The sequence below is a fragment of the Thermobia domestica genome, chromosome 13 (assembly GCF_964235325.1).
Source record: "Thermobia domestica chromosome 13, izTheDome1.hap1.1, whole genome shotgun sequence".
In the NCBI taxonomy this organism is placed as follows: domain Eukaryota; kingdom Metazoa; phylum Arthropoda; class Insecta; order Zygentoma; family Lepismatidae; genus Thermobia; species Thermobia domestica.
The window spans coordinates 99792102-99807499 of record NC_137466.1 but is presented as its reverse complement, the minus strand read 5'-3'; positions in this window follow the sequence as shown (position 1 = coordinate 99807499).

Genomic DNA, 15398 nt, shown 5'->3' with positions numbered 1-15398 from the left:
TACATCCAAACCAGATCATTGTTTCCAAAACAATTGTGATCGGAACTCGCTCGATACTTTGTTATTTCCTACCAAACTTTTCCAGCACAAAAGGCACTTTGACTAGGTAATTTAGCTTACTACAATGGTCGGTCAGATCGAATAGACTCCAGAAACTAGAACCTCCGGAAATAGAAAATAGTATTGTAATTAGGAAATTAGTTAAATAACATATGTAATTACCATGTCTGATCAAGGTGACCAGAACTTTTACTTTCAAAAACGGGACGCATACGAATCAGCGACGGGGGGGGGGGAGGGTTCCACATTGCATTTTGGGACTCAGCAGTGTTTTCAATTTACAAAATACACAAATAAGAATGACAACACAGCGTTTCTAACTTAAGTACTACCCAAAAATACTTTTAACTATTTCAACACTCAGAATTCCCACTCAATTCCCACTTGAACCACAGAACACTCAGGCACGGCTGAACCTTCCCAATGAGTGTTGGTACGGAAGAGTGTAGAATTAACATTGACCATTTATATTTTGAATACTAATTACGGGACACCTGGGTCATGTACGCTTAAAAACGGGACATTTAGGCGTCCCGTGTGAGAATCAGAAAAAACGGGACAACGGTTGAAAATAAGGGACTGTCCCGGCTAAAACGGGATGTCTGGTCACCTTGTGTCTGATATAAGTTTGAATATTCAATTAGCTACATAAATACACTGAAAAGAAGATATTTCTTGCTTCCTTTCTAATATGAATGTGTGATAATTAGCGAACACAAATAATCATTGCTCATAAGTTTAAGCATTTCTCAAGCTATAGTAATAGTGTGGATCGTTTGAAAAAGCTAAAAGAAACAGAAGTGATACCTTTTTTACTGTGTTTGTCATAAATAACCATCGCCACAAACAACACCGGAATTACGTTGTATTCTTTAAATTACTGGTGAGATTAACATTGATATGTCAACATTTTTTCACCTCTATATGGCTAAAAATTACGACAAGAATACAATTGGATGGAAAATTCCGAAAAATATTTTTTTTAGTAAACTAAAACAAAGAATACTAAAGTCTGTTCATTTTCAAAATTTTCAAATACGCGACGTCACATTTTTCATTGTTTTAAACAGGTGTCCGCTCTAATTTATTTTTTATACAAGCAAAGTTAAATTACTTATTGCTTAAAGTTTCTATAATGTTAAATTCTATAAAGAAAGAAATACTTCAATTTTGAGATACTTCTCAAAACAACTTGTATTAACTATACATGGATATAGAAATTATAGTAAGAAACAAAAATGCTACGGGCAAAGCACTTGCATTTAATTAATTGGAACATGTAACAATAGAAAATTTAAAGGTTTCTTTTATATACAGAATGTAGTATTATTTTCTTGTAAGGTATTTGCTATAAATAAAGATAAGTGGTTTGTACTCATTATTTCTATTTCTAATTATCATTTCTGGATATTAAGGAATAAATCCTACACAGGGTGAGACAAAAAAAAATCACAAAGCTTTTGTTTAGTGTAAATGTAATGCAAAATCATCTTTTTGTCAATGTTTGAACGTTAATAATGAACTTTCAATCTTGGATTTATGTACCGAATTATTTGTCAGCATATTTGTCACCATTTGTAAAAGGAGCTACAGCTCTGTTACAGATTCATCAGTTTTGTGGTGTTCCTTGATGATTTTTTTTTATTACATCCAGAGTATTCATTTCTGCTATTTCTAATAAATCAGGCTGGTTACGGGTCTACTGGTACTCATTTAAAGAAAATTAAGTGCAGCCCATCTGAATAGTCATTCTTTAAAAATGATATATCTGCCCAAGAGGCGAACTTAATTTTTACATATTAGATTTAATGTACTCATTATTTCTATTTCTAATTATCATTTCTGGATATTAAGGAATAAATCCTACACAGGGTGAGACAAAAAAAATCACAAAGCTTTTGTTTAGTGTAAATGTAATGCAAAATCATCTTTTTGTCAATGTTTGAACGTTAATAATGAACTTTCAATCTTGGATTTATGTACCGAAATATTTGTCAGCATATTTGTCACCATTTGTAAAAGGAGCTACAGCTCTGTTACAGATTCATCAGTTTTGTGGTGTTCCTTGATGATTTTTTTTATTACATCCAGAGTATTCATTTCTGCTATTTCTAATAAATCAGGCTGGTTACGGGTCTACTGGTACTCATTTAAAGAAAATTAAGTGCAGCCCATCTGAATAGTCATTCTTTAAAAATGATATATCTGCCCAAGAGGCGAACTTAATTTTTACATATTAGATTTAATGTAATTTTCTTCAAAGTCAGATTATATGAATATATTATTGCAGAAAAATAGCACCTCAAAACTATGGAACTACTACTTTAGATATACAGGGTGTTTCAAAACAACGCCGACAATATTTGGGGGTGATTCCTGATACCAAGATAAGACAAAAGTATAGACCAACCTGGCTGCACAAATGCTTCCTTTCGGAGTTATAGGCTGCCGAAAACATGAAAAAAAAAATTAACTTTAAAGGTCTATAGCTCCAATACTATGGGACCTACCGTAGTCGGGTCAAGACTTTACTTAGGAACTAGTACGTACCCTATCCAAATGTCCATGCTTCAGAATCCTGCGGTATTTCCGCAAGAATTTTTATATAGAGTTGGTTAGTACTTCAAGTTATATGCCTGTAGCCAAACTCCCTCTGCAAAAATTGCTGCGTGAGTACCTTAGGGTTCTGAAACATACATTTTTAGATAGTGCACATATTATTTCCTAAGTGAAGTCTTGACCCGACATAAGTAGATCCAATAATTTTGGAGCTATAAACCTTTAAAATTCAATTTTTCATGTTTTCGGCAGCCTATAACTCCGAAAGGAAGCATTTGTGCACCCAGGTCCGTCTATACTTTTTGTCTTATTTTGGTGTCAGGAATCACCTCCCAAACGATGTCGGTGTTGTTTTGAAACACCTTGTATATACTGTATAGACGCACCCATAATTATAGATTGGGATGGTCTAGTTGAATTGTACATAAGGGGTTTGAAATACTGTATTATAGCCACATTTAAGGTTACGTTTTTCTGTGTTTTCTTTTTATTCATTTAATTTCTTCTGTTCGATGTATATAAAAGCAAACTTGGCATCAATTTATTTTTAGATTATTCTTTTAAATTCAAAACTACCGAAAAATTCGGATGGATTCTGAATCAGGATTTTAAATGGGTCCTTTCATAATTGGAAATTAGTTTAATTTCTTTCTCTAGTATAAAATAATATGTTAAGGCAGACATTTCCAAGTGAATACTCTGATGTTACAGAATGCGTCTCGCCTTCACAGCGAGAGGGTACGGAGCTGATAGATAACCTGACATTGATAAAACTCAGTGGTAACAAGCAGACAAGAACATCGATAGCCTGGTGGATTGTTCTGCAGATATACTACTCACGGATCCATGACTGCCAACACTTGCTCTTCTACTTAATGCCCGCTCCTTCTTTTCTTATTGTGTTTCTTTCTAGTTTTCTCAAACTATAAAATCGCGCTCTTACGTTATACATCAGACAGTTGGATATTGCTGCCTTAAATTATGTTGTAGTAACATCTTAACGATTTGAAACTATTTTTTTTAAAAAAAAAAATACTTTTGAAATGTTTCAATCAGAAATTGTTAGACAAAAAGAATTGCTTTGTACTATCATTTCAATAGCACTGCCAATATAATAATAATAATAGCAATAAACCTTATAGCATCATTCAATTTCTATTTAATCTTAATACTATTATTTTCCTTTTATTGAAGGGCGATTCTGGTGGACCTTTACAGTACCTGGAACCGGACTCAAATTGTATGTACAGTGTAATTGGAGTAATAGCTTCTGGAGCAGGCTGTGCCTCTAAAATTCCAGGACTCTATATAAGGGTCTCTGATTATTTGGATTGGATTGAGAGTGTAGTATGGTCTTGATTACATCTGTTGGAATATTCCCAAAATACAATACTGATTGCGGAAGTGTATCAAGAGAATACATGAAAATTCATGTGTCTTTCATGTATAATTTTGTGATACAGGTGAATGCGATTGCATGTTTTAAGTTCTAGAAGCTGTTAGTGAACAAGCTACAAGAGTAGCATGGTTAGCTATGTTTGGGCAAATGTCATTAAAAAAAGAACTCAGAGAGATATCATACATGACGTAATAGTTTGTGTACTTTATAGTATAACATTCTTGTCATAGACTTTAGAAAGTAGTAGCCTAACTGTCACATGATATGTTTTGTTGTAACTGATAAAAAAAATCCATTATGATACTATGGTAGCTAATATTAATGTATTTTTTACATGCTGTGTGTCAAACAGAAGCGTATTTTACATTAATAATCAATTGTATTAATTTATCGTCTTAAGGTCATTATTAATGAGTATGTGTATAGAATCTGAGAACTCGGCATTTGTCGGAACGGAAAAGAGAAGTGTTTCAGATATAATCTCTCTAGCAAGAAATGAGAATGGAAATTCAAGGAATAATGCAATACATTTAGTGATACTGAGTTAAACCAAGTCATCTAGAATGATACTCAGTTTTGAAAACTTAATATTTTAGGGATTCCATACTATCATACTGTTACGTTCATCATTAGATCATTATTATACATTTCTCTCGTTAATTTTAAAGTGTGAAATACTAGTATGGTAAATGAAACTTTACGTATTACAGTGTTGCAATTTGTTTATGCAGTTAGTAAGTTTTCGTAAATGTTTCAACAAAGAGCATCTTGAACCGAGTTGTCAAAAATTAATATAAAAGATTTGAACTGTATATAAAACAATAAATGTGCAAAATTCTAATTGATGTTTTAAGTAAAACAAACTAATTAACATTTTCATATTTCTTTCTTAAGTTAACTTATTAATAAGTCCATATACACTCATGCTCAGAAATTAAGGAGCATGATACAATAAAGATATATATATATATATATATATATATATATATATATATATATATCAGGGATGCAAATAACCACTCGCCCCGTTCATCGGTGCGGGCGAGGGTGCACCGACATTGCGCAAATTTTCCCACGCTTATCTGTTGACACAGATAAAGCCTTAATGAGCAGGCAACAAAATTGGAAATTGCGAAAAAAATCTTGTGCAACGTTGCCATCATTACCATAAGTATATCGACTAATAAAAACAGTCACCAAAATGCAAGTCGTTTTAACAAAAAAAAAAATACAAAGTAATGGATAACAATAGCATTTTCAGTCATCTATATTATATGTGTGCAATGGCGTTGTTAGAGAGGGTGACTGGGGAATGTGTCCCAGTCATTCATTTTCCGTATCATATCTAACTGTAAGATTAAAACTGTAAGAATTAATCGCAAGTTTTAGTGAGGAGGGTAATATAAACAGGAAGCAATAAACTGGAGAAACATAAGTGAAACTTTCAGAATGGAGTTTACATTGACGAAAACAGAAAAAGGTGTACCTTGTGTATTAATGGGAGGCTTTAAGTATCGTTTCTTTCGCCAAGGAAAAAAAGGCTCAAATTGGAGGTAAGTTAATGTAGTACATAATTTTTGCATGTATATAAGCCTATAGCTTGCTAAGTTATGCAAAGCCTACATTAGTATTTTCAGTAGTCAGCTTGACCTATATTTTAGTAAGTTCTGTAAGCCTATATTAGTATTTATGCTAGTCAATAGGATCCATATATACTTTGTTAAAAGATGTAACACACTATTAGTATTAATGTCGGGAAGTTGGACCTATATTTTGTTAAGTGATGTAACCTATATTAATATTTATGCCATTCAGTTGCTTCTATACTTTGTTAAGTAATGGAAAGTTACATTAATATCCATGTCAGTCAGTTGGGTCTATATTTTGTTAAAATATGTGTCTAGTCCCTATTTTAATATTTATGCCAGGCAATTTGTCCTATACTTTCGTAAGTGAATAAGTAAGCCTGCATTAGTATTTATGTCAGTCAATTGGACCTATACTTTGTTAAAAGGTGATGGAAGATATAACATTTTTGCCAGTGAAATAGTGAATACATTTTTCTTTAAATAGTAAGTTTAGAACATTCATCTTTGTTGATGATGAAGCTAATATAATTCTTTTCACGTGTAAGAAAAATATCGAGTAAGTATAATTTCATTTATAACCATTAACTTTGAAATGAGTTTCATTTACAGCATCAAGAAGTAGAATAGGAAGTAGTTGCTTGAACAGAAAAGTTCCTTTTTCCGTCTTATTTCCAAATTATAGTAAAATAGTTTTTTTTTTTTTTTTTGATTCTCACAAAATATATCGTAACATAGCATTTCACCTAACGATATGACACTACAGTCTTGTTTACTATTTTCTTTTCTGACACTAATCTTATTTTCTTTTCAGTTTTCTGTGTGAGTTCAGCGGGTTAGAAGTATTTGCAGATGGAACTTTCACTTATGCTCCTAAGCATTTCACACAGTTATATACAATACATGCATATAAAAATGGATATTATCTACCTCTATGTTTTGCATTTTTGCCGAAGAAAGACAAGAATACGTATGTGGCCATGTGGAAGATGATAAGAAACTTAGACAGTAGATTCGACTTGAAAATCATTTACGTTGATTTTGAAACAGCTGCTCACGAAGCCATCAAGAATGTGTTTCCAAATTGTGACATTCGTGGCTGCAGATTCCATTTGGGACAAACATGGTGGCGGAGGATTCAAGCCGACAATGATCTGCGACAAGCATATATGGATCCAAAATCTGAACTAGGTATTATTGATATTATTATGGTCTATTATTCTTTATTATTAATTTAATAATACCATGTGGACTTTGTTTTGTTATATATTAATACAGAATACAGTTGAAAATAGAATCTTATTCTGTTTGACTGAAGAATCTTAATTCAGTCACCATTCTTAAAAGCAAATAAACTGCTGTTCTAATAATGTACGAAATGAAGAAATTATAAAGCCAACAGTAAGATCCATCAATTTCACTACTTTCCCAATGCTTGCTTATTCTAACAAATTATTATTATTATTATTATTATTATTATTATTATTATTATTATTATTATTATTATTATTATTATTATTATTATTATTATTGCTTTTCTTACAGGTTCATGGATAAAGGCATTTTTTGGGTTGCCATATTTACATCCAACAGAAGTATCAGATGCCTTTACTCAACTAATATCAATGACGCCGGATGATACAGGGCATAAATTTTCCGATTACGTCCTAGAAAACTACATAGAAGACGGTTGCAAGTAAGTAGCTTCCTTTTGAATTTCATCTATAGTAGCACATGCTTCAATAACTCTTAATACTGCAAAAACTGTTGTCCTAGTTTGAACACAACATTAATGGTTGTGCTGATATGGTATTTTCTCTCAATGCAACTTAATTATAGTGAAATTTTCTTCTGTCTTCATGTAAGACGTAGATTAAAATGCAGGTTTTGATAGTTGTAAACAAATTACGGACCAAGACTATAAATATTTCTTGAATCTAGTGTTATAAATGTTTTAGTGTTTTATATAAATTGTCAATAATTGTGTGCATGAACTAAGGATCTTTTTATTTTATTAATTTTAGGTATCCACCTGTCATGTGGGCGTCTATACCATCCACGATGCGTCGGACGACAAATGGACCAGAAGCTTTTCACAGACATTATAATAGTCAATTTTACTTCCCTGCTCCTGATATTCATACGGTGATTTCTGCTTTGTTAGAGATCCAAACGGAAACTGCCATGAAAATAACGTCCATATTAAAAGGAATTTCAAAGGCCCAAAGACCAGCAGAAGTCAAAAGGAGCGAGTTTGTCATGAGGAAGTATGCTGAGTTCAGGAATTCGCAGAGAAACTATGAGAAGGCACGTATGACATTTTTAAAAGCTGTAGGATTTAAATTTCAAGCATTCAAACTGTAAAATGAAATTTTCTGTAAATAAGTATGTTGCTTTGTAAATATTAGAATGCAATAAAATATATCTCATAAAGGAATAGCTTTATACATTTCATTTCGATGCAAAATTTCACACAATTCCTTAAATCCTGTTGTTGGCAACGTCGCGGCGGAAATTTGCGCAATTTCAGCACTTTCTGCTCCTCGTTAATAAGACATAAATTACTTAGATTATCAACGATCTAATCTTTAGAAAAATTTGCGCAATGTCGTTGCACCGGCGGGCGAGTTACTATTATTTATTTTAAACTGTAAAGACTGGGATGTGGGCTACTCACACTTTTCTTGGGCGAGTAAAATTTTGTTGCTTATTTGCATTCCTGATATATATATATATATATATATATATATATATATATATATATATATATATATATACTGATTTGATGATATCTCAATGAATGTAAAAGTGCCGGATGAGGATGACAGCGATAATGGCAAAACAGAACAGTGCCCGTGAGGCAAATACTCCATTGTAGAATAGTATGTACCAAATTACGTTTGGGCCCGTGTAGTAGTGCATACACAGTGATATACCTAGGTACACAAAATTTAGTGTGGCGACACACTCTAGACCAGAATATATATGAAATGAATCTTTAAGTTTTACGTCCCACGGTTATGCCGGTTAGGCTAAAGGAGACGGTGATAATGAGAGATGAGTGAAATGGTGGAATGAAGAAAGTGGGAGGAAACGGGAGAACCCCGAGAAAACCCACGAGCACGGTGTTTGTCCACCACAAAGTCCACACGGCCCAAGCTGGGATCGAACCAGGAACCCCAAGCACCGGAGGTGAACGCTCTACCACTGAGCCATCGCGCCCCCCTCTAGACCAGAATATTTAACTGTTCTTGCAGATGCAGACTATAAAGTTCTACACTTATATTAGGACTATTCTTAGCTCTGAAAGAGTTCAAAGTGTAGAGAAACGTCTTGCGAAAATGTCCAAAGCATGCCCAATTGTTTAGGTCCGATGATTCATCCAGCCTCTCCAAACATTTCTCTTTTTCAACGATGTTATTGACAAGGCTAGTTTTGTGCTGACGGGTCTTATTTTCCACAAATTGGAGTCTCTATCCCATTGCACGACTGAACTTTTGAACACTTTATGCAAGCAAAAGCCCATTCTCAGTCAGGTCATGTCATTCACACAAGATAAATGATCAATTAAAGTACAATCCTGCAAAAACTCACACAAGAATGTACGAGACACCTGTCTGCTCAATCCAGAAATCCACCCTTCCCGAATTAACGTTCTCTTGGTCGTATTACATACCACGTGCAAGCCAGGCTGTTTTCAGCAGTGTATACATGATGTTCGCTACACTACAGTAGACAGACTCTAGGACACCGTCGATGGAACGCATCGTACTAGACCGTGCAGTCATACCATGATCGTTCGTGCAATAGCTTAACCATAGCAAATTGGAATATGTTCAGACCAGTAGTTATTACGAAGTCTCTTGCCAGCCTTCTTATCACACCACCTAGTAACTGACTAAAAACAGAAACCCTTTATAGCGTTTTAATGGTGGATGTCCTATCCTAAAGCATGACTGATTTTTCTATGCTAGTGGAATCTTCATCAAAGCTTCGTGATCACATTTTGTGAATCGTAAAACTCCGTCCATTGATTTTGATCTTGCGTAAGTAGAAGGATGATTTGTCATCATTGAAAATTGTGAGATGAATTTAAAAAAGACAATAAGAACGGCTAGGATTTGTACTTAGGACCATTCACGTACGAGTCCCTTACACTAACCATTCACCTAACACATAATGACGTTAAAAGCTATATGTTCGCAGTCAAGTGACACACATACGCATTTCCATTGCTTCTTTTATTTTACTTTTTCTTTTCAAAATTCTAACGTGTTTACCACGACTTGTTTCATTTTCCCCTAGAGCTTCGCAAAAGGTGATTTACGTATAGGCCTATGTATCTGGCACTACTTTGTCAGATGGTTATATCAAATATAACTCAATTAACACAGTAGTAACAAACTTTCACTGCCTTAAAAATTGTTTTCTGAACAAGGGGAAGTTCATTTAGATAAAGGAAAAGTACATGAATGACTGTGTAGAGTTCTCCGTGGCTGAATGGATAGGATCATGGTTCGCGGTTCGAAACCCGTCTCGGAACCTGAAGATATTTTAAATTCTTAATTCCGTGGAACATAAGATCTTTCTCTCCTTGGCAATCATCTGATACTCTGAAAATAGTTCTCCACCTTAATTCAACAACTGTCTAATGTGGTCCTTGCGGTTCAGAACCCTTTCTTCGTCTGTTTCACAAAGTCACAATTTTCATCATAATACAGATGCTGTCCGATCATTTTTTCTCCAATTCTAAACTTGTTTATGTAAAATCATTCCTCTCTGTCTCCATACTTGAATCTCTCTCTCTCTCAATGTCGTCCACTACGAACGAATATGGCTTGGGATCAAACCTTCGACTCTTGATACCAAATTTAAACGCTCAAGCAATGACCTATCATAACTCTATAGGTTTATTGCTAAAAGCAGCGTCATTTTAGATTTGTTCGGGGGGGGATTCTCTGCCGACGTAAGAGTTTCATTTTTTACATCAATATTTTACTGTACATTTGATGAAACAAAATGTATTTATTACACTCAAGGGAAGAGGTAATTATACCCTCCTGTCCTGCTCAATTTGGACCCTCGAACATTTGCTTGCAATTACTGGGAAACAAAATGAAATTAATCATAGAATAACACTCATTTCTGTCAGTAGTTTTTAGGGCTCTGCGCCCGCATTCCAGACTTTGGAAAGCACAAAACATGCTGCCGTGATTGACAATTTCCATAGATTTCAAAAGGAGCATCTTCCTACCTTTATTGTGATATGTATTCTTTGAAGAAGGGAAAGAATACAAATAAAGACGTTTATGAAGCTATGGGAACATTTTGTGACAATTTTTGTATGCATGCTCTACAAAGGCCTTTCAGAACAAACGAGTGAGAGAGACGGTTTTAGAGCTATAAAGCTTATAAATATGGTTCCTGTTTTTTCCGTCTGAATGGGAAGAGTATATTACGTCACACAAACTGCTTTAGACAAGGAAAGGAGTAGGAGGAGGAGGGGTTGAATTGAATATCAGGAGCACTTAGTCGATTGAGACATATGTTTCTGAACACATAAGCACACGGCACAAGAGTTTGTTAGTAATTTGAATTTAAATTTTTGTCTATGCCACTAACTGTATGTACTTATGTACTCGAATATTAATCACAATACATTTCTTCTCCTGTCATTTTTTATATTTAAATTTTTTACGTGCGCTTCGTATCTTCGGCATTGTTCAATACCTAACAGGATTTGTCGGAAAGAAGGATATATCGTAGTCCTTTCCATGTATTTGGTAATATATATATATATATATATATATATATATATATATATATATATATATATATATATATATATATATATAAAGGTAAAATCTCCAAGCGATAACGTTACCGTTGCTCTCAATAATAATAATAATAATAATAATAATAATAATAATAATAATAATAATAATAATAATAATAATAATAATAATAAAAATGAATCGAAAAATATTTCCATAATGAACATCGTTGTATAAGTAGTATGAGCGTAAAGAGTATGTGTATCGTCGTTAGGAATAGACAAACAACAATCTGCTAGATAGCAATGTATTTTGGTTACATAATTGTTTCCGCGAACAAAATGAGAACTGTCAAGTATAAAACAAGTGTTCTTTCTAGCGCCATCAAAATCCATTTATTTTTAATTTATTTGTTTATTTAGTTTCCCGATACCTGTCTCGAAAATTTACTCTTAACGGCAGCTCTGGAAGGTAAAAACTGGGGGGGGGGGGGAAGGAACAAAACCAAACTATGATAGATATATCATGAGTTTATTATGAACTTCAAAAAAATATAAAAATAATAGTTTAAATTATTTTGTCACTCAGAAAATCGGAGGGGGGGAGTACTAGGCCCCCGGCCCTGGGCTAGATTCGCCACTGACCCTTAAGCATGTTATCTTGTTCAGCTCGATGTGATCTATCAACTGATAAATCTCTCACCTTTGTACAATATTTTAGTTAAATTGATATTAAAATTTAATGGTTATTAATAACTAGCAGCGTTCACCCCGCTTCGCTGCGGTCACCCCGGAACGCAATAAACTTTGTTACTTAGATAATTTTTACTTTTTCGCTTTCAAGTGATATGATAAAAACCATAGAAGATTGCAGTAAATCTTAACATTATATCGCCTGTCATTTATGTTAACCCGCCCCGCTTCGCTGCGGTCATCCCGGTGCTGGCATATTGTAAAAGTGTCTGTAAAAATAAGCAAATCAATTTAAAAATTTTAAACAGAAGATTCAAGCTATTTTCCGCTGTATATCGCCTGTCATTTATGTTAACCCGCCGAGTGACACGGTCATGCGGGTTGCATATAAATACGTTTATTTTTACCTATGATGAACTAATAACAAAGGATTTGTACGTTATGGACACTTGAATGGTCAATTATCTCAAGACACTGGTAATTAAAAATTAAAGTGATATGATAAAAACCATCTAGGGTCCAAATCCTAATAACCCCCCAAAAATGAAAGAAATTGGTTCAGCCGTATTAGCGTGATGAGCGGACAAAGGATTTTGTACGTTCTCTTTTATATATATAGATAGATTTTAGGCTATATCTCATGTTATGCGCTGTGCTCTTGCTATTGTCATAATGGATAGCATCATGAGGGTATATTTTAGTGTCAATGTGTCATCTCAATAAATGCAATGGTTCTTGTACAGCATTAATTTTTAAGTTTACAAATTAATTGTTTTCTCTCAATTTTCTCTAAAATTACGCGTTAAGATTTATACTCACCGATGTCATTTTGTTTAGCTCAACAAGATCTATCGATTGGTATATCTCATCGTTGGACATTATTTTTCGTGAATTGGGGTCGCGTTGGCTCAATGGTAGAGCGTTCATGGCAGGTGCGTGAGGTACCTGGTTCGAACCCAGCTCGCATCAAGTAGATTTTGTATTGGATATACACCGTGTACGTGGGTTTTCTCGAAATTTGCTCGTTCCCTCCCATTTTCTTCATTCCACCATTTCATTCATTCTCATCGTCACCGTCTACAGCATAAACGTGGAACGTAAAAGTTTTTAAGATTTAATTTTTATTTTCAATTAATGCTATTGAATTTGTAGAGTTAAAATCTAATTGTATCGGTTAGTTGTTAATGGTATAAATACTCAACTCACTAAACTAAATTAGATGTGCTGATAAATGGCGTCATATATATATATATATATATATATATATATATATATATATATATATATATATATATATATATATATATATATATATATATATATTAAATACTATTTTCACATGTCAAGCATACTCACCTAAGCTTGTTCTAATCTGTTAAACAAACATTCTAAACATGTATTTGTTCAGACCTGTTTTGAATGCTACAGCAGAAAGAGGAATATACTTTTTCTATTTAATAAGTATGCTATAATACTTTTACAAAGCATTGTTTGAATAAGAAGTAGTGTGGACATAAATAAAATTGTAGACAGAAGCATCTTTAGATGTGTTATGGGCATATATTAGAAACGTTTGGAGATGTTCCACATAGTAACAATAAAATTATTCAAACAATTGTTGGTTTTCAGAAAAATTATTACTCAAAATTGTTCTCTATGCGAATAATTTGTTTTCACTAAGAGATTGCCCAAATAACAAATCATGCCGACACTTTATCGTATCCAAGCACAGTGGCTCAGTGATAGAGCGCTTACCTCTGGTATGTGCGGTTCCTAGTTCGTTTTGCGGCCAAGTAAGTTTGTGGTGGACAACATCGTGCTCGTGGTTTTCCTCGGGGTGCTCTCGTTTCCTTCCACTTTCTCATTCCACCAATTCTTCCATCATCATTCACTAGCCTTAATCATCTTCTTTCTCCCTTAGCCTAACAGGCATAATCGTGGGACGTTAAGCTCAAAGACTTCCTATCCAAACAACAATTTTGTGAGAATTTTCAAATGGCCCTAATATTCTATCCGAAAATAAAACAAGCATTACAAGAATATATTCTTCGAATAATAGCATGTTGAATTATACAAATTAAGACTAGTTGTAGTAAGTTTTAGTAAACTTTGAAATCTTCTATGAATGTATTAAGAATTTCGAGCTACATTCTATAAGTGTAAGAAAAGATCTTGAAATGTTATAGAAATATTTCAGATTTCCCAAAGTATTATATCGTTAATATGATATGAATATGATCATTTGGTTTTACTGAGTTTTTCCCTCTAATCTATTAAAACACTCCTTTCTACGTTAAAATTATATCAAGATTTAATTTTAACGCGCGCGCGCATGTGTGTGTGTGTGTGTTTAATTACACGATCATAAAAGCTCTCCATTGACTTCTATTCTTAGCCAACTGGATCCAGTTTCTACTTTGTATTCCTATTTCTGCGAGATCCATCTACGCCTAGGTCTTTTTAATGGACGTTTTCCTATTGGATTTCCAGTCAAAACTTTGAAAGCATTCCTATTTCTTCCATTCTGGCTACATAACCTACTTACCCTAATCTCTTAGACCTGATAATCCTAATAATGTTTGGCAAACGGTATAAATTATGAAGTTCCCCATTATGAAATTTCCACCATTTCCCATTCTCGTTCATCTTAGTTCCGAATATTCACCTCAGGATTTTATTCACAAATACTGTCAGTTTGCGTACTTTTCTCAGAGTAAGCAACTGTGTTCGGCAATTATACAGCATGATTATTGTTACATACAGGGTGTAACAAAAAGGTACGGCAAAATTTCAGCGGTGGATTCCTTACGGGTAGACAAGCAAAAAAGTTCATATGACCATATGTCATGAAATGCTTCGTTACAGAGTTATGGCCATTGAGCCGTCTGATGCTGTGAAATAGTCACATTCTGGTCGTCCCTTAATGTGACTCAATTTAAAGCTTAATAGCTCACCCCCTAATTAAGCCAGGAAGATAATTTTAGTATCAATGTGTTTCTGACGGATGAAGCTATCGGCTGATATGTATTCCATGTATATGGAGGGTACCACAGCAGATGGGAGGGTAACAAGTTTTTTTGTTTTTTTGCATCAGGATTTTGGGGATGGCATTCCTTCCCCCTTGGGTGTATACTCATAAAATTTGGTATGTGAAGCAATAAAGTAGTCCACGATGTGGTACCCCCAACGGTGTGGCTTGATGCCTACTTGCATTCTTGGCTCTGATAGTGCACAACATATTCGTGGTTGTAGCAATTAGAACAAAATCGTAGACTCTCACATTGGGGGCCCTGGTGACACTCTTAGTTAACACTAAATCATGATTCAT